We start from the raw sequence: 21,404 nt of genomic DNA on the forward strand, positions 1-21,404 counted from the left end.
CCTACATAGCTTCTCTTATCAAAGAAGTCCGTGCCCATTTTTTGCAAAACATAAATAACACGTCATGATATTGTTTAGTGTGCTGCTGACAGTCTGAGTCTGCTCCATGGCTGTTGATGACAAGAATGTTCCCATCTGATCAATTCATTATGTAATGATTCTGTGTTTTCTGTACTACGTACGGTTTGTGTGTTCAATAAAGCACAAGTCATGTAGTGTTTTCACCTTCTTTGGGATTTATTCAATCATTTGTAATAACCAAAGTTGAAATGTCTATTAATAAATTTGAGTGCCACTTTGGTGAAGGAGATAGCTCAGTCTGGTAAGCACTTGTTTCAGAGATCTGTGTTTGTATGCCTGATCACAGTACCACGTTTCTGTCTTAGGGTGATAAACTGGAGTGCATATATACTTTGGTGATAGTAACACTTATTGTACTACAGAACAACTGGCCTGCATCAGAAAGCGCTAGTTATAAAAACGAACATAGCATCAGTATGTCATAGGTCTAGAGCACAGTTGCTTCATATGAGGGTTGTAAAAACTGACATACACGTCCAAGAAAGAGCACAACGTGTTAGTCAGTAGAGCTGATTACTTAGCCAAATTCGGAACTGTGAAACTAAAGTGTATCCTGGCTCGGCATTGGATGATATAGTGATCCTGGAAAAATCATGTTATCTCACTCTCTGGTAATGAGCTGTCTTCTGTGAAAAAGTTTGCATACTCACATTTTGGGAACATTGTTGCATACTTTCATTTTGGGAACATTGTTTAGCCCATTGCCTGTTCTTTCTTTTAATCAAGGCCATCCGAGTGGAAGGGGTTGTAGACCGGAGAGAGCTGATAAAATGGTCTCATGGCTAGCTTATTTTGAAGTCTACTTATTTGACACAAACATGGTTAGCTTTTTTGTACAATTTGAAATGTTCATTCTTCTGTGCATCATGAATAACAATCTGCAATATCGGTGTGTTAGGTGCATTTGAGGCTTTAAAATAAAGCAGTGAAACCCCCAGTGGCATAATGTTCCTTTTGCATTGCCTATTTCTGTAAAGTTTCTATGTCTATTTTTCCATGTTGGGTTGTTTAAGGAAGGCATGTTATCAAACAGTAAGACAGACAAACGTGGTCACAGTTCAAGGGTGTTTATTGAACTTGCATTGGGTTTAAAAAACACCTAGCTAATCCAAAATCTAAAGATGGGAGCAAGTTACAAACATCAAATAATAACAACATTGTCCTAGTCGAGTCTGTCAAAATAAAAGGGCCTATACTAATAAACCTATTGCCAATCCTTACTTCTAATTACAAATATTGTGGGAAACAATGTTCTGCAAAAGAAAAATGTTCAAGAAATCATATGTCAGGATATTCAAGCCGTTGGCTTTCCTTCCCCACGTTCTCGGCATGGGACAAGGTGGCTCAATCAAGCTTACCACACTCTCTGGCTTCTCTAGCACAAGGATGCAGTTCAAAACCTCAACACCAGGGCCTTCTGTTTCAAAGTCTCTTTGCCATTCAAATTTCTCTTATTTCAGAGGGCCTGATGTAGCACTACAAGCATTAAAGTTCCTTTCTAACTTCTCTCAGGTGATTTACTGTTCACCCCGGGTGCCCCTCCACCGGGCTCAGACCCACTTTGACACAATGGGCCTCATTATGGGTCGGGCGGTCCGGAAATAACAGTGGCGTAAACGCGCCACCACTGTTAATTCTGGACCGCCCGATCTCGAGTCCTGTAGGCGGGAGGTGGTGTTTGCGCCAGGTCTGACCTGGCGGGTTTAACACCGCCCGACTGCAGGCGGACGTTGAAACACCAGCACCATCACGATATGGTGCCGGTGTTTCCATTTCCCCATTCCCATTGAGTCCTATGGGATTCAGTGGGAATGGGGATTTACCGAATTCCGCCTCTGGAATTCCTGGGTCACCGGGGTTGTAATGCCCTGGTAATTCCGGGAATCACGGAGGCGGAATGGTAATACGAGTCCGGCGGTAACCGAGCCGGAAAAACCTGCAGGTTACCGCCAGACTCGTAATGAGGCCCAATATCTTCAATTTGTCTTCCTCAGCTGGGCTCGGACCAAATGTATCTACTATTACAAACTCTCTACTTCATCCAAATCAAAGACATTTGACTGTGCTCGGCATTTTGCTTGACCCGTCGCAGAGCTACTTAGATTCACAATTACTCGTTTTCTTCTTGATATAACCTTTTCCTCACTTTCACTTTTTCCACTTTTCAACTGGATACCTTACAGAGACCTTTGATTGAGCACTCACGCGGTTTGTTTGTTTTATTCACTTATAATGCGCACCAGACCCGAGGGTAAGAGGGTGCAACAGTACAGGATATGCAAAGCTTAGGTTACAAAGTTACAAGTTACATAGTGTTAATAATATAAACAGGCCGAAGCAGTAATACAGTACATTATATACAGGATATTATACAGTAATTGCCAGTAGTATAACATCGGAATCATAGTACGGGCAATAAGAAACAGAACAATTTGCAGTATACAGGCTGTATCTGTAGTAAGGCGGGTGGGTGGCAAGGAGGCACTTGCTAGTTGATCGATTGCTTCAAATGGTTGATGTAATTGGATCTGAATTTAAGGTAGGATTTCTCTGCACGTATAGTATGGGGCAGTGAATTCCATACTTGGGGCGCCCGGACGGTGAAGCTGGCGCCTCCGGCCTTGGTCAATTTGAATCTTGGAATGATAAGTATATTGGCATTGGAGATTCTTGAAGGTCTGGAGGATCTTCTTTCTACAAATCTATCATAGAGATAGGGAGGAGCCGCATTGTTCAGGGCTTTGTGTGTGAGGGAGGCAACTTTCAGTAAGATTTTGTCTTGGGTCGACAGCCAGTTGTTATTCCGCCTTATCTTAGAAATATGTGATCTTTTAGAGATACCGAGAGCTGCTCTCATGGCATTATTTTGTAGAATGTGCATCCTATGTGGGATGTATTTGTTAGCCCCAATATATAAGGCATTGCAGTAATCGAGTCTACATATAATGTGAGCTCTAGCTAGAATCATACAGTTGTCGTCTGAGATAAAGTGTTTACCTGCTCTGATGAGCTTACATGTGCAAGCCGTGGCTGAGGCCAGAGAGTTCACCTGTTTGTTGAAGGAGAGGGTGGCATCTAGATAGAAGCCTAGAGTCTTCACTTCCTTTGCTACCTTAATAGTATTCCTGTCGATCTCGAAGGCAAGGTATTCTTGGCCTAGATTTTTGAGATTGGAACGTGTGCCCAGAATGGTTAACTCTGTTTTGTCATCATTCAGGCATAGACCGTGAGTTGCCATCCATGCCTGGATGATGAGATACACCCTATTTACCAAGGCCAAATTCTCATTGTAATCGCCGGAAAGTGGGAGGAGGATCTGGGCATCTGTATAGTTAGTGTAGGTGATACCAAGAAGGTCCAGATAATCAAAAAGGGGCTTAGTAAATATGTTGTATAGTGTCGGAGACACACAAGAGCCTTGGGGAACACCGCACAAGATGGGGATCGGGTTCGCTGCATCTGAAGGGGAGAACACCCTCATGGTCCTTTCGCTGAGGAAAGATTCAACCCATAGTATAGCTTCTTTGGAGAAGTGTGCAGCAGAGTTTAGGTGGTTACAGAAGACTTTGTGATCTACAAGGTTGAATGCAGCCGAGTAGGAGGAGTGCTGTTTGACCTTTGTCTCTTAGTTCATCAATTTGAGCCTTCAAATCGATGAGAGCGGTCTCAGTTCCATGTTGTGGACAGAAGCCAGACTGCCTTGTTCCTAGGAGCTTGTGGTTTTCTTGGAAATTTTGGATTTGGGTGTATGCTATCTTGTCCAAGATTTTTAACAAGAAGGGGACTGTCGTAATGGGGCGGTAGTTAGTAGGGATGATGGGGTGTAGGGATTGTTTTTTTAGTAGCAGCAGTACCCATGATTGTTTCAGGTTGGATGGCACAAGGCTTGAGGTGAATGAGGCATTTACAAGCTTAGATATTAAGGGGGAAAGTTCTCTAGCGGCATCTTTTATAAGTTGTGCAGGGCACAAGTAGCCTTGTCAATTGGAAGGCTTGAGAGAGAGGATGACTTTCTCCACCTCCAGGATAGATGTTTTGGTGAATCTGAATTGGATAGTTGTGTTTTGTTCCAAAGAAGGTGGGTTGGTGTTAGTTATTGGTGGTTTATTAAGTGTTGCTTTCTTAGCCGCTATTTTCTTTTGAAGCATGGTGACTTTGTTGGCCAGTGCTTGTTGTATCTCAGTGCACCAGGCTTTGTCTTTTGTGCATATACCTGGGATGGGAGTAGGCGACTCTAGTTCCTTTAAGATTGAAAACAGCTCCCTCATACTTGAGTTGGCCATAGAGATACGCTTATTATATGAGTTGCGTTTGGCCAGGATAATTTCCTTCTTTTATTGTGAGGAAATTTCTATGAGTTTGTTTTTATGGTCTTCTGAAGAGGTAATTCTCCAAGAGGATTTGCAACTTCTTTTAAGTTGACGGAGATCTTTCAGTTCAGGGGTGAACCATTTAATAAGATAGGCTTTAGGTTTGCTTGGTCTAAGGTTTAGAGGGGCTATGTTGTCAAGTGTGGTTTGTATGATTTTGTTGGACTCTTCAACGAGTATCTCTGGGTCTAGATGTTCAACTAGTTGGTTTAGGGTGGGTAGAATAGCAGGAAACACTTTGTATTTAGTGATACTCTTTTTGTTCTTGGTGGGGCATGAGGGGGCTATATTGGCTGCAGGAGGGAGTGGCCTAATGGTGGACGAATCATAGGTTACCAAGTAGTGGTCTGTCCATAATTGTGGGTAGATGGAGGTAATGGAGGCGGAGCAGTTGTAGTCTGATAACCAATCAAGGGTTCTCCCTCTATTATGGGTGGGTTCCACAATTTTTTGGGTTAGTCTAAGTTCAGTGAAGGTATTAGCCACATTGGAGGCATGTTTGTCTCATGGGTCATTATAGCCTAGATTAAAGTCTCCCAGAATGAGTAGTTGCGTGGAAGTTTTGAGCTTGGTAGATGATAGACAGTAAATATCTTCTTCAAATGTACCCACCGGGCCGGGGTGCCTATAAATGAGTTAGATGGTCAAGGTCTGTGAGTTGTGAAGTGGGAGTTTGATAGCACATACTTCATAAGAGTTAGAGTCTGGAATGAAATCAGTTCTCATGTTTAGGCTGATTTTCGCAATGATGGCAATGCCACCACCTCACATGTTATTTCTATCTTGTCTCAGAATGATGTAGCCATCTGGGATTGCTAGAGATAATAGGGGTCCTGCCGCCTCATGCAGCCAGGTCTCTGTGACGGCAAGTAAGTCCAACTTATTAGACAATATAATTTTGCAAATGTCGGTGGCATGTGCCGTTAGGGATCTGTCGTATATTAGTCCGCCTTTGAATGGAGGGGCTGCAGTGGTGATTTTGGTTTTGATATGGGAGGTTAGAGATATCTTGGTTTTGCTATTGGCAATGCTAGCTTGTTGAGTAATGGTTCTTTTGTTGGTGACAGGGAGTGATCTAGTCAAAGGCTCATGTAGTCTCGTGAGTCTTGCTCTAAGTCTAGAGTTTCTGGTGGGTGGGCTACAAGGTCTGCTTGGGAGTTCACTAGTAGGATAGATTGAGTTGGCGATTCCTAGTAGTGTGGTGGAGGCTAATATCGGCTGTTAGGCAGGTTAAGAATAGTGGGTAGGTGATAGACCAAAGGCAAAGTGTTATAATGCTCATGGTGTATCAGTATAGGGAAATATATTCTTGTACTTGGGCAGCACTAACACGTGAGTGCAGAGGAGGAGAGCCCTAGGTGGTTAATCTAAATACAGCAGACTGGGTGACTTTAGGTTGGGAGAGTCACATAAACGTGGATGGTTAAGCATATAGGCATGCAACTCATCTGTACATGCGGGTTGAATGCAGCTATCAAATGGCAGGGCACATATGGGCTAGGTGAGACAATCAATGGTAAGACACATGGGCTAAATGCGACAATTAATGGTCAGGCACATATGGGCTAAATGCGACAATTAATGGCCAGGCACATATGGCTAAATGCGACAATCAAAGGCAAGGCACATATGGGCTAAATGCGACAATCAATGGGAAGGCACATATGGGCTAGATGCGACAATCAATGGTAAGGCACATATGGGCTTAATGTGACAATCAATGGTAAGGCACATATGGGCTAGATGCGACAATCAACAGTAGGGCACACGTGGCTAGGTAAATAATGGCCGTATGTCAGGATAGTTACAGTTGGCTATGGTACACATGGAGCATAAACCTGAGTACTAGGGTTTTAATGATTTGTATATAGACTGTAGCAAGGCAGAGTATAATGTGCCTATAGGTTAGTCTAGGGTATCAGTAGGTATAGTAGGCAGAGATGCACATATAATTGAATTCGTCATAAGTATCAGTGCATGTGTGAGTGAGTTCAAAAAGGGCATAGGTGCATCAATACATAGAGCTCGTATTATAACAAATGCGCACATGGCTAGGGTCAGGTAAGCACTGGTGCTGGAGAACTTTGACATTGAGTAAAGGGGTCGACATCTATGCAGAACTGTTGGTGGTGGCAGAGGCTAGGGCATAAACATGGGAGCTACTATAGGAACCAGTATGCAGGTCTGAATAGTAACATTATAATACATTATATCATAGCAGTAGTAGCTTGGGTTTACAGAGCTATCCGGAATCAGTATGCATATTAGTGTGAGATCAGGATGCATACAGAGTGCAGTATGAATTGCAAGAGCATTGGGTTTGGTAGCACAGCCCGCGCTATTTGGAAATTTACAGGGGGTACTTAGTGCGCGTAGTCTGTGTGGCCACTGGAATAGAGGGGTGACAGGGAGTCCTTACCGGGTGGAGGCAGGCGTGTGGGGGCCCAGAGCCCATCCAGCTCCAGACAGGCTCCCGACAGGCAGTAGCCTTGGTGCTCGTGCCTTAGTGAGCAATAGAAGGGGCTAGCAACCAATGCGGGACGACGCTGTGGCTGGTGGTGTGTTTCACCACAAGGAGGTCCGAAGAGAAATGGTGTCGGCCATTTTAGAATGGCTTTTGCCTCAAGGCATCTACTGCAATCCAAAGCAGTATGGACAGCAGAATGATTGTAACAGATGTTTTGGAGGATGGAGGGGCCATCCAAAGGAGCGGATTTTGTTGCAAAGCGGAACGAGGTAAATTAGGGGTCGAATTACCCTGTTGTGCAGCGTAGATCCTGGTGCTGCAAATGCTTGCAGGGTATCCTGGCATCAAACCAAATACCCCTCAAGGGCACCTCTGCGCTGGGCACTGCTCCTGCAGTGGACTGAGAGCTCCGGCTCCTCCTGGGGACAAGGCAGCATGGTGCCGGACCACTCTGTGAAAGGTATTTCATCTTACTTTTAAAGTTCAATCACGCGCGTTTTAATAATGTTCGTTCCAGCGCTCGCCATACAATGTTACTGGTTGCAATCTTGTCTTCAACACAGACCGGTCTTGTTCCGGTTTCCCCAACTCACCGGCTGTGTTGATTTTACTGACGCTGCTTTGTTCCTGGAGCCAAGGAGGGTACCACAGCGGCTGCTGCTTCTCCCCACCTTGATTATTGACTCAGGAAGGCCCTGGGTATCTACGGCACACTGCAGGATTCCTTAGCCTGGTTTCCTGGTTTTACGCTTTAGATTCTCAAGGTCTCTGAAAAGTAATGGTTCCTTGTCGAAAAAGTCAAAGGAACTTCCCTCCTTGCAAAACCCTTCTATTTAGCCATCTTTCTTCTTTCGTTCAGCTGCCGTCTTGAAACTGCTGTTTCCTTGTGTGCTTTGCCTCGCTCTCGTGCTCTGCCTTTTATCCGTGTGGGGAAGCTTAATGGTAGTCAGGTATGTGTGATGGTCAGTAATTTCCTGACCTTGCCTGACCATTCTATTGGTACACGTCTGGTATACTGCTCGGGTGTTTTTTCTCATAGCGGGCTATCCATGTGTAAGTGTGTTTTAAAAAGGGGGTGGTAGAGTTCCTAAATATCCTACCTGGTAGGAAGGGGTAAAGCTGTTACAGGGAGGAGGATACTGCATCTCACCATCCGGTGTCCCACTGCCACTCCCCAAAGACCTCTCACCCAGGTGATCATTTTCTGCACCAATCCACCCCCAGTAAGTGGATCCAAAAGCGAGGGCCGTGTCCTGGCCACCTGGATGACAGATCACCGGGGTCTAGTGGGTGAGACACCTTCTGTTTCTCACAGATGTAAGTAAAAGTGGGTGGTAGATAGATTTATCATTATCATTAAGAGGAATATTAAAGTCACCTGTGACAAAATAAGGTACAGATTGGGTGGAAATAAAAGAGATAACTGAATTCAAGTCCTTGTAAAAAGTGGAGATTGGGCCTGGTGGTCTATAGATAACTAGAATATCAACAGAAAATAGGACAGCAGGAAATTCAAAAGATAATACTTCAGGTGGTGGGGAGAAGATCTCCTTGTGTATCCGCAGCTTTCAACACTGCTGACCATGCTTTTCTTCTTTGCTCACTTGGACTATCTGGTTCTGTGCTGAAATGGTTTAAATCCTATCTTTCCTTTTGAAACGTATTTCGTTTTCCGGGATGGACACATTTCTTCCCTTCGTCCCCATCTTTATGGTGTCTCTCAAGGCTTGGTCGTCAACTATTGCCCCTCTACATTATTCCTCTTTCTGCTCTTATCGTATCTTTAACTTATCTTGTCATTATCACAGTGAAGATACTCATATCTTTGTCCTTTTCTTCTCTTACTGACACTCTTCACAACTGCTTTTCAGTCATTCAACATTGGATGTCCTCTCACTATCTTCATCATAACACCACAAAGACAGAGGTCTTATTCTTCCCTGCTCTCCCACTCCTTTATCCCCACCAGTTCTTTCTTTCCCCCTTCCTCGCTCTCTTTATCCTTCACGACCCGTAGTCTTGGGGTGACCTTCAACCCTTCCAATTCCTTATATTTTCACATCTCATAACATAACATGTCTCACACTCCTTGCACTTGCTGTTTCTCTCTAATCAATATCCTTCATACTCATTCGTTCCTATCATTTCAGGCGACTAAACGCCTCATTATTTCTCTTTTCTTTCATTGATTTATTGTTATGCCCTCCTTCTTTGTCTCCTTGCTTCTCATCTTCCCCATCTTCGATCAGGGTATAACTCCTCTATTCATTTTCTTTTTTCTCTCCCTCCTCACTCTTTTCTACCCTCAAATCCTGTCTTCTTTTCCATTTTCTTTCCATTGTATGCAGATGCATCCAATGCCTCGCCCCACTTTATCTCTGCTGTCGTCTCTTTTTACACTCTTACGTTCTCTTCACTAACAATCTCAGTTTCTTCTTACTGCGCCCCGTGTTCTTCATTCGTTTTTCGTTCCTTCTCACTTCTAGCTCCAAAGCATTAGATACCTCCCCCCTCCTGTATCTGCTCATTTGTTTTGCTTTTGGCTTAAAACCCATCTTCTTTCTGCTCGTTACTCTCAATGATCCTCCACTCCACTCGTTGTATTTACTGTTCTGCGTACAAAATGCTAAATATGTCTGAAACAATACAAATACACTCTCCATGTGCACCCCTTCTCCTATTTAGGTCTCACCCAACTGTGTATATCCCTCCTCATCCTCTCCTATTATCCAAATCCCCATTTCCCTGCTCTTTCCCGTGACACATTCTTTTCCCCGACTGTGTCATTCTGTATTCCTGTGAAAATAATCTAACTAAAAAAAGGCCTTTCTAGTCCTGCCCAAGGTGGCCACCAAACTATTTGTTCCACTTTCCTGAGGTAAAACCACCCCTTTCCTCTCTCCTCCATATATTATTTTGAACCCTTTTCTTTTTCACCTTCTTACTGAAATCACTTGCATTCGGACAATAAATAAAATGTCGGCTTTTCCTTTCTGAAAAACCTCAGTGCTGCAATTCACTGGGGGAGATATATAAACGTTGGTTTGAACTGTATTAGGAGGAGAAATCCCTTCTCCATCGCATTTGTTAAAAACTATGGGACGGATTTGCACCAAACCCGAAAATGAATAGCTGCAACTTTTTTCGGCTGGTTTTACATTCCAGTTTTAAATACTGTTTTGTAAATCTTTAAAATTGCAAGCAGATGACTCAACATCACGTAGATACTAACATTGGTGATCCCATTCATGCAATTAACTTTTTGTTTTGTAAAATTACCCACTGGGTGTTTGAGCATACATTTTGAAAAGAGATTCTTGGACTCTTCCTTGTCCTCTCATCAGTTAATATTACTGTGAAATGAAAGCAAGAACATTGTGCATTGATTAAAAAAGCCTCAGCTGCTGCATTGCAACAGTAAGATATACAAAACTTTGTTTTTGGGCTGAGGCACCAACTTTACCATCAAATTTTAAAAATAACTACTGCACAGATTCACACCAAACCAAAAAAATAAATATCTGCACCGCTTTTGTGCACAATCATTTCTTGTTTGGTACAAATCCATACAGTGATTTTACCTGTGCCCATGTGTTAAGGATGTACCTCTTTTCCCTATGAGAAAATGAATGTGAGTCGGCCGATCCCCGCTTTTGTTCAACATTTAAATGCATTTCAGCCTGATCTGTTCAGCAAATCTAAAGTTGTTAGCAATGGAATTTTGGGAAATCTCTCTCTCTCCCTCTCTCTCTCTCTCTCTCTCTCTCTATCTCTCTAGCGAATCAAAAGTTATTGGCAATAGAATTTTGGGAAAGTTAATGCAAATTGATCTCTCTCTCCTTGTCTCCTTCACGCCCTGCAGGTAAATCAGGCAAGGGCAAAAGAATACGATGGGATACGAAAATGGGCTCCTGCAAACCTCCCACGTGCAGCATGTCTTTTCGTGCGCAGTGGGGGTTGCCGTGGAGACGCTGGTGCCCGGCCTACCGCTCTGCACACACACGGCTATGGCAACGTCGTCTACAGCAGATCAGGTGACTCCTTATAAGCCCTGCCTCAACAACGAAGCAGCGCTTTTGAATTTGTATTCTTCGGTGGCTTTCTTGTGCTACATATAACTTTTTGGATTATTGATTCTTGACCTTTGCCTGCTTTTCCGGACCTGCTTTGCCTTGCTCTTTGTCTTGTTATTTGGAACTCCTGTTTACTGAATCCCGGACCGTCCTTCGGATTGCTACTGTCTCACTTTTGTCCCTGGTGCTGCTTGTGAGTTACCGACCTGGTCTTGCCCTTTTGGATTGCTTCGTTTTCCAGATTGCTTTTGTCACCGCTAGGATTGTTACGACTTGGACTGCTTTTGGATTACATTTCCTTTATGGATATTGGCCAGCGCTTCGATACCTTTGTACTTTGAAGGTGCCTGGAGTAGAGACTGCCGCATTGAACACTATTGTGGAACCTAGGCGTCCTCGTGCCGTCGAGTTATAGGAACTAGGCATCCTTGTGCCGGTGGTTCAGGGGAGCTCTCATTAAGAACCTGCAACTTTCAAGAACATCAGGTCGGACTTCCCAAATACTGTGTTCATTGGTAAGACTTTTTCTTTCTTGTGCTTTGGTGTTGACTCTTTATTCTAGTACCTTGAATAGGGAATTTCTGATAATATATTGTTTATTATTTAATTCCAGGATAACATACCCATTGAATTAGAACAGGATGTCCATAACACGCGCTCAGTAAATCAAGGGGACTCCTGTTAGACACACAAGTGAGCATTACAACTCAAGTGTTAGTATTACTATTATGTTTTGCTGTATTGGTATTCATTGTGTGTATTTCATTTATAGCCAATCGGTGTCCTGGGGTGTCCATCCAATCTTTCAGTCAATAGACCTCTCAGCTTGTCCTTTCGTACTATTGAGAGTTACATTGGCAGGAAGAATTTGTCATCTACGTGACGAGTCCAACTGTCAATCGTTGCAGACTCCTGTGGGGAGCTACATGGGGTATCTGACAGTACCCACTTCCATACGTTATAAGGATATTGCAAGTGACTGAGAGTTTTGTGACCAAACAGAGGTCACGCAACTCCAAGGTGACTTGCAATATCCTTTTTATGTATGGTAGGGGGTGTTTTATTGCTTATAATACATGGCCACCAACAGACATTCCCTCTAATTGATTGTCTCCCGCATAATGTAATGTACGAGATCTTCGATTTACGGATCCATGTAATTAATATAGAATCTGTTTTGATTTTAAAAAGCAAAAATGCAGATCCTAATGTGTTCCATAAAAATAGTTCAAGCATTTTAATAAAGTATATCGACTTTTTTTGATTTTGTTCTTTAAAATAAGTAATAACATGCAGATTCATGCTCATATGTGTTAAACTCCAGCAGTGCCCAAATTAGACATTCTACCGTAAAAACATCCTTGTCAATTAATGGCTGTAAAGTTACACAGAAAACTGTTCTGCAAGCAAGGAATTTGAAAAGCTTTTCATGGCTTTAATTAAGTGCAGGCACCACTTTTATTCTTTTTAGATATGCACCTACACTAAGGGATATGTAATGTCACGGTTAAGAAGTACCGCAAAATAACTACAGCAACTATTGTTTAACTACAGTTTCAACTTGTTGTTAAAGTTGTTTACAGTTTGAAACATAGGTAAGCCAGAGTGTTACGCTTTCCAACATTTATGCCTCACCCACAGCGTTTCTCCATCACAATCAATATTATTATGATTTATTATGATTTTTAAAAAATCCTTTTTCAAATGAACTGATTTCAAGGAATATATTCTATTTTCGCCCTCATTAATGTGAAGCAACATTAGCCAATTTTGGTAAGCCATTTGTGATGAATCCGGTGGAGACATCACTGATTTCCCGGCGGTGACCTCCTCCCATGTGGCCAGGGGAAGGCAGCCGTTACCTGATCCTGACCCTGGGCATGGCTATATGAGGGAGGATCACATGGGAGGAGACAACCTCCGGGGAGATGTCATGGCTTCATCGGGTGAGACATGGTATCCCCATTTTCTCTCGAAGACAACCCTCCCATATCTAACACCCTCATGGCCTATTGTGATACATCTACTCATCCTCCTAGGAAGACCAGGGAAAACATTTCCCCAAGACTTATAGGCCAACCTTCTGACTTTGGTCTGCCTTGTGAAACTTAGGAAACAGCCTTCTCCAGTTCCACCTATCAATCATCCAAGACGAACCTGCCATTGGAAACCATTGAGAATGTTTATCCTAGTTTTTCGAGCGAATTGGCAAGAATGGACTTCCTTTCCTAGAATTACCAAAATTCTGGCACTCAAACAATGCAGAGCGAAGGAGGCCACAAGACCAGCTCTCTAGTTGTTGCTCGCATACATCTGTGCCTAGAAAGTTGAAAGAGCAGAAGCAGAGAGTTGATGCTGTTGGTGGGAGAGGCCTGCGCCTCTCAGTGAGATTACAGAAACCCAAAATCCGAGACCGGCGTGGCGGAGCCAGGCAGCTCACAGACCAAGAAGGAAGAAGCTGTGTTACGAGAAGGACATGCTGCGGGAATGCCAGGAGCCGACGGGAGACTCCTGGGCATTCGCAGGTGACAGAAAGCAGCGCTTCATTTACTGGTGCCTGGAACAAAGCAGACGTGCCAAGTGTAAGCAGCAAGAGACCGAGAAACCAAGAGGAAGCGGTCGCAAGAAGGAAGCGGATGGGAAACCTTTACCGGCTGATCGCGGGAGAATCCAGGAGCACCAACAAAAGCTGGTGTGTCCACCCAGAGACAGTGGGGACATCGGGGCATATCAACGACCACACTGAATGCAAATAATTGTAAACAAACAATTGAGAGAGAGAAAGAGTGAAAGAACTTGTTGTAAAAGGGGAAACTCAATTACAGGCAAAACCCTTACACATATGTGAATGCCTACAATGCAAGTATTTGGGAAACCCGAATAGGATAATATATCAAGGAGATGCACTTTGCTTGATAGTGTATGTACAACTTTGTGAGAAGGCAGATACCCTGTACGAATAGAAGTTCTGGCAGGAAGGTATACCTGTCAGTTACAAGTGTGTGAATACAAGAAGCCCTGTCAGAAGAGTATACCAGGCAATTACAAGTGTGTAATTACAAGAAGCCCTGGCAGCAGAGTATACCAGGCAGTTACAAGAAATGTACAAGAGTTAAAGAAGCCGTGAGAAGAAACATCAGTACTTGGAAAAGGGATTGTGTTTACAAGGAGATAAGGAGCAACATCCTGGCAGAAAGGTATACCAGATGTCCTGAGAGAGATAAAGTTACAAAGCCAGACAGTTCTGTGCATCAGTGTTGCTGGCAGTCAAGAAAGGCACAAGGAGCTGTTGTTTGTGAAACATCAGAGAGTAAAGAGGAATCCAGGGGAAGAGAACCACCCTCTGAAGCAAGGACCTTTATCCTTGAAGAACGTTTGTGTTGGAGCTGTATATTCTTCCTTTTTTAACACTTTTCTAAACCACCCAAGGGTAAAGACATTTCCATCTTCACCTTAGAATTTAGTTTATAGTGTGAGGGTCAGAATAGAACTTTGGATACTGGACCGTTTTGTTTTGGACATTCTGACAAAGACAGATCTTCAGTTTTGGTTTAGGTCGGGAAATTCCTCTTAGAGAAGGGTCAGAAAGGCATTTTCCCAACCCCTTTTATTTTCAATAAAAGCCTTTAAACAAAATCATGGCTAACTTGTGTCTGAATTTCATTACTGACTCCTCACACACGTTTAAACCATTATTAATGTAGTGGAATATTATTTAACTAGCAGATGTGGGGCAATTTCAAAATAGAATGACAATTATCGCAGAAACTTCGAAATTGAGTCCATGAAATATATATAACTTAACCCACAAATCACTCTAATTTTCAAATAACTGAGAACTATTAACAAGACTGCGCAATGGGTTACTATATAATATTTTATCAAATCATATAATCTATGAGCAATAACAAAGTGCCCATTTTGTGATTTAAACCTAGATACAATAAGGATACAATAAGGAGATGCCGGACAATAGCACAGTCAACAATGGCCCTACTAACAAAATATTGACCCTACCACTAGAAAGACCTGAGACGGAAGCCCCTTTCTTTTCTCTCTTTGTTTTCTTTCCTTTTCTATTAAAAATATAAGAATGTTGGTCTTGCAAAACTGTTGTCCAAATAAATCTTATATTTTAACTTGTTTTACTCTTCCCCACGCTTCGTCTTGGTTTTGCAACCCCCTTCTCCCTCTCTCGTTACAGCATTCAAGAGCAATTGCCATTATTGTTTGACACAATTGTTAAGAGCAAACAAACACATTCTGTACAACACCACAAATCGCATGAAATAATAATGTGATATATATTAGAGATAACTGTTACTTTTTCTACAAAAAAAATATGCTAACATAATTGTTAAGTACATTTGTAATACAGAATGCACAGTCTCATCTGAAACCATAATAAGATTCAGATTATCAGAGTACAATGATATGTGCACTAGCCTTGATAAAGCTGTATTGTAGGCGAAACACGAGCACGTGCATTAATGTCTAGTGTTGGCTTTTTGATTTAACAATGTTCACAGAAAAATCGCAAATTAAAGATTGACCATAGACTGATACATGTTCAAATTCTGGTAGAATTGTCTTATAAGGTTATTAGGTGTTACATAACCAATAAACCTGCCATGCGCAGCAGACATAACTTCATAAGGTTATTTATTTAATTTGTTTATGTAGCGCTAAAAGCCAGTGGGCATCAAAGCACCGTGACACGAACAGAGACATAGCAAAGATCGAACAGCCAAAAAAAGGTACTATCAAAAACCCAAAATATGTCTATGTAGTGACTGTTAAAAAAAATGAAAGGAATGTATTAATTTTTCTTAATTTGTAAATGTGCTTTTGCACTAAAAACAACTTTTAATAAAAATATAAAAAATAAAATAAAAAAAAGGATTGAGAAAACAATGTTTTCCCATTTTTTCCGAAGGATATATGAATCGGACCAGACCTAATAACCAGCGGAAATGTGTTCCATAGTGTAGGTGCAAGAATTGGAATGATCTGCCACTAGCTCGAGTACACTTAATGCAATAAATGCAATTCTCCAAAGTGGCATTTATGAGTAATGGTTAATGTTTTAAATTTGATCTCCAATGCAATGGGCAACCAATGAGTTTTTTTATGTGGGTTTTACATGAGAGTGCTTAGCGACATTGGCCACTACTCTGGCAGCAGAGTTCTGCACCACCTGGAATCAGGCAATCCATAAACTGGTGCATCCAACAACAAGGTGTTTCGATTGTCGAGTTTACTTCCAATAATGGCTCTTGCAATGGTGGCTGCATCTGCCGGAGTAGACAAAGATAGCAATGGCAGGCAGTGACCGTGGCCGAGACATGATCATTCATGCTCATGTCCGTTTTGAGGACAATACCTAGTGATTTAGCCTTTTTCATTATTGGGATAGAATAAGAGCCTAATAGCATAGAGTCATAGGCATTACCCATTTTCTTGATCATATTTTGGTTTGCCAACAATAATAACTCATTTTTTTTTATCGCTGAAACAGAGCCAATTACTACTCATCCATCCACTGAGGACATCGAACGTATCATTGATCAGTCAGAGGCAGGTGTCAAAGGCCAAGTCACTAGATAACATGAAGAACATCTCAGTGTCATTGGCATAGTTTAGGAACTAAATATTCCCTTCATGTGACAAATCATGGAGAGGCCTGATATAAAGATTAACTAGCAATGGGGCAAACATGCACCCTGGGGGACTCCTTGCATGATCGAAAAGGCTTACAGATACTTTATGTAACTGATTTAAAATCACTCCTTGTTAGAAGGCGCCAGGTGTTGAGGTACACCTCCAGTTGATAGTCTTTTAGTGGGCTACTCTAACGCTACCCCATTCCTATGTATGCCTATATCAAAAAGACCCCAGTAATGAGCAAGTCCAGACCTTGCCATGTGCCGCACAGCAGAAGTGAAATCTGGAAATATTTGAATTTGTGCACTTCCATATTTGTTTTCAGACAACACCATAGCTGTTTTCGTTGTTAAATCGCAATCTCTATAATTAAACATCTAAGCAATGATCTGTCTTGGGGGTTGTCCAGGAGACCATTTTTGGCCCAATGATCTTTGCGCTCTTTCTGTCAAAAAACAGGATTCCCAAGTATTTCGGATATAATTTACTACAGGAAAATCTCCATGGGGCTATGGACTGCTGACTCTGGTATGTCGAATATACATATATGGTTAAGTCTTGATTAAAGGTCTTGGTTCTTGGCTTTAATCGATGTAAGCTATTTATTCAGCATTACAATATCTGAGTCATGTGTATCCCCTTGTGTCTCAGCATTCGATACCCTGAGTGTCACTTCTTTTAGGCACTTGCACAGTTGACCAACTTTGTGCTGTGAAGCTTCCATTCTGTCAGACAAGGCATCAATCTTGTGATCTAAGGATCCTTTCAAATTGGTCAAAATGTCTTCCAGCCAGAGTTCATGGTCCTCTTGTTCCACAACTGCTTGCGCAACAATTCTCTCCTAATATCTGTTCATACTGCATTGACTGTCGGTATACTGCAGGAAATCTGCTTCCTGCGATTTAACAGCAAAGCCAACAAATTTAGATTGTCTCTCTTGCTACTGCTCGTCCAAGGCATGTTGATTTATGATGTGTTTAGAGTTAAATGTATCTGGACCAGAGACCTCAGTGAACTGCACCACCACATTATAAGAGAAGTGCCCAATATGGTTGTTATACGTTGTTACTGTACAGAGGTAATGTGTGGGTGGTATGAGGGGTCTATGAAGCCAAGGATATGTCTTGATCAATCTCAGCTTCAGTCAATCTCAGAGGGCTCCACCATGCCCAAGTTGGCCACTCATCATCCTCCAACCTGGGAAGGTGGAGCACAGGGGATTGTTGAAGCCACAAAGACCTAGGCTTACCAACATGCCTTCAAAATACATTGCTACAATGATTCCTTGTACTGGAGGAAGCAATCTCATGTCATCCACAGCCGAAAGGGTAGTGCACCTCCTCAGCTTCATTACGGATTCTGCTGCAGAGGGAACCCTTCAGTTCCACCTCGAGCAACTTTTCAGTGTATAGTATTCTGCACAGAAATGAGAGCACCAGTGGACATGTGCACAACACCAGCTCTCTGCTCAAGAGCACTAGAGATCCAGGCTAAATAGTTCTGCAACTGCCATAAGGCCCACAGATCTGCTGCGCATGCAAAGTCTCCCAGATTCGGTAGCAGAGTGCGTACATAATTCTCTGTTGATTTCCTCCAAGCTCGCCGCCCCCACCCACCGCATGTTGCAACAATTGCCTCCAAGAAAGCCTCTACAGCAGGATTTGCAAGTTGTGAACGGAGGTCCTTGCTCAAGCAACCATGTTGGCTACGGCTGGCTAGTGCCCCCACAGTCTCCCCTTTTTAGGTACTATTTTGAAGATGACAAATTCCAGTTGAATTGTATTGGCGTTAATAAGTCAATTGGAGGGTCCTAAAAGTCTTATTTCAGCAACATTGTGCTATGGCATGGCAGGTTACTGACATGTCATTGATCATTTCCAAGGTGCAGATATTGAAAGGGTGCAATTTCATTTTTCAATCTCATTAAGACTAGGCTTTAGTGATTTGGGAAACCTGATTTATCAGTAGGATGATGCCAGACACTGTTGAACTCGGACAAGGCCAATTGAAAGAAATGTTTTTAGTCTGTGGGGTACCCTGCCTGAACTCCAGCCCCACATACTTGTGGTGTCTGCTTTTTCAAACTCAGTAACACTGGGCAGTTCTATATGTTTTGGTCATGCACTTTTGTTCAACCAGAAGTCAACCCGTTTTTTAACCCATTATTATTATGGAGCGGGTCCCCCAAACACTCCCACAATATCCCACGTCCCCACCTATCCCCCACTTTCCTACCCCCACAAACACCTATAATAAAATGGGTCCAATTCTGGTTGAACAAAAGTGCACAACCAAAATTATTACTTTTAAAATTAATATGTTCAAAACATAGTAAATGCACAGTGCTATACCATGGTAGTTCGGTAGCTAATCTGATTTGGCCAACTAAGATTCTGGAGAAGGTGGTGTGTGCACAATTTCAGGCATTTGTGGACAGAAAGAGCTTGCTGGATGAGTTTCAATCCGAGTTATGATAATCTGCTGGAGGCCGCCGACAACATATTAGAAATGTAGGGAAGGCATTGGAACTAGTAATAAAGTGGTTCGGATCCTTCCTGAAGGACAGGATGCAAAGGGTGGTGCTCGAGGGGTTTATCTCAGAGATTGTATGCCTAGACTGTGGTGTACCACAGGGCTCATCCTTGTCCCTGCTGATTTTACATTAGTATATCCGTCCATTAGTCAATATCTTGACAAGGCATGGTCTGAGGTTTCACTCCTATGCCGACGATACACAGATCTATATTGAGACAAAAAATATTGAGGATGCTTTTGAGAAACTCAATTTGTGTATGAACGACATTAACAGATGGATGGTATGAAATCAGCTTCAGCTGAATGCAGCCAAGTCTGAAGTGATATTGTTTGGCCCAAAGGGAAACATGACAGCAGAAAGACAGATCCTACCTCCTTTGATTTTGGGTGAGCAACTCCAGTATGCCAAAAAAATCAAAAACCTGTGCTGCATATGGCACGAGAATCTTGGCAGAGAAGCACAGTTGGGGGCCAAGGTTAAGGCAGTATATCATGCATTGTGGAGGTTGAGAAATGTACCCCCATTTATCCAGGAGGAAGATTGCGCAGTGGTGGTGGGCGCCATGACTAACACCCACCTTGATTACTGCAACAGCCTGATGGCAGGGATCCCAGTTAAACAAGTCACCAGATTGCAGATGGCTCAGAATACGGCAATCAGATTGATTGGACATTTTAGGAAGAGGGATCATGTATCTGTTCTACAGAAATCCCTCCATTGGTTAATGGTAGAGGCCAGGATAAAATTCAAAGTGACGTGCCTGATTTATAAATGCCTTAATGGGCTTGCCCCACAGTATCTTTCTGATAAGATTGCCCGCTATTTTCAGAATAGAGATCTTCGCTCTGGAGATACATTTTTGGTTTATGTACCTCACTCCAAATTGGTCTCCAGGGGCACAGGAGATTTTGAGTGTTTGGTCCCAAACTTTGGAATCAGCTCACCTTTGAGATCAGAGCATGTAAATCCTTTGGACTGTTCAGAAAAAGGCTGAAAACTTTTTTTTATTCCAATAGACAGCGCCCACTATAGATTGCACACACGATTTATACGCTATTAATCTCCTTTGGATAGTTGTCAACTGTGCTCGAATATAGTTGAATCTGTCTGGTGCACATTATAAATGCTCAAAATCAAATATTGTTACTGGCAGGCCTTCTAAAAGGCCAATGAAAAGACATTTTGGGCTTGAAAGCGTTGGGCTATTGGCAGTGCTGTCATAATTGGTGTTGTCATTACCAAATGTAATGGCTCTCAATTAATAGACTCCCCGGGGGATGAAGGGATGAGTAGGCCTTGATGAGTGCAATCTATCCTGAAGGCAAGATTAGGGAATCGTAATGTTCATGGGCCACATGACACCCTTGGGTCTTTGTAGGTCTCCAAGTGTAAGAAGTGTAAGGAATCAGGAGTAAAACTCGAACACGGAGACATTGTGATGATTACTATAGACTTTAATTAAAGTAAAAGAATGGTTGGAGAAAGAGCTATAACACCCTAACACTATGAGGGTTGTCCCTGCTTCAACAAAACTAAAGTATGTCAGTGGCAGAATGTCCAAAAATAAAGGGTTCTTTGCCCTGTGTCCAAAACCCTATCCTGACCCTTACAGATAAACCTAATAAAAAGTGCAAAGGGATAAAATCTTTCAACTGGCTATCTCTAGTCTTCCTTAATGTTTCAACATAAAGTTACAAAAGGTGCACAAATTAACAAATGATTAAAGTTACTCAAGGTTTCACAACTCTCAGAACAATGGGCAAAGCCCGCTCTCAGCTTGGTTGATTTTGAATTCCTGCGTTATGGCTGGGAGCCTCCTTGAACCAATTAGGGTTTGGCATTTTGATTCTTTAGGAGAATCTCTGTCTTGCCAGTCCCCTTCTTCGTCTCAGTAGTTAATGCTGTATGTTATGAAAACATTCTGTCATCAACTTTTAAAGGGTATTGAAAGGAATGGTCACAGTATGTCATAAAGGCATGATGGGTTGAGGGGGTTTCCCCAAAAGGAAAAGGGATACCATGTCTCACCTGATGATGGTGTGTCATCCCCTTGCGCCTCCCCAATGTGGCTCTCCCTCAAATAGCCACCCAAGGGTCGCATAGTGGCTGCTGTCCCCTGGCCACATGGGGAGAGTATATCCCTGTGAAAGGTGCAATGACATCATCAGATTCATGCCAGACGTTTTAAACTTAAGGAAACCCACTTCATCTTG

The 21,404-nt window shown here is 42.5% G+C and overlaps 1 protein-coding gene across 12 annotated transcripts in view; it reads left to right on the plus strand.

The window, feature by feature from the left end:
- RHBDD1 (rhomboid domain containing 1) overlaps window positions 1-21,404 on the plus strand; it is a 723,897-nt gene that overhangs the window by 57,842 nt on the left and 644,651 nt on the right. For 3 of the 12 annotated variants that reach the window (XM_069618189.1, XM_069618185.1, XM_069618190.1), the window contains exon 2: window positions 10,781-10,952. The exons of 6 other annotated variants lie outside the window; for them this stretch is intronic. The gene's annotated coding sequence lies outside the window, so the exon portion shown is untranslated. Of the gene's footprint in view, window positions 1-10,780; window positions 11,507-11,604; window positions 11,705-21,404 lie in introns of those variants that run through there. 3 more of the 12 variants (XM_069618191.1, XM_069618188.1, XM_069618184.1) reach the window with 3 other exon arrangements.

This window comes from Ambystoma mexicanum, chromosome 10 (genome assembly GCF_040938575.1).
Source record: "Ambystoma mexicanum isolate Mex_15411 chromosome 10, UKY_AmexF1_1, whole genome shotgun sequence".
Classification (NCBI taxonomy): Eukaryota; Metazoa; Chordata; class Amphibia; order Caudata; family Ambystomatidae; genus Ambystoma; species Ambystoma mexicanum.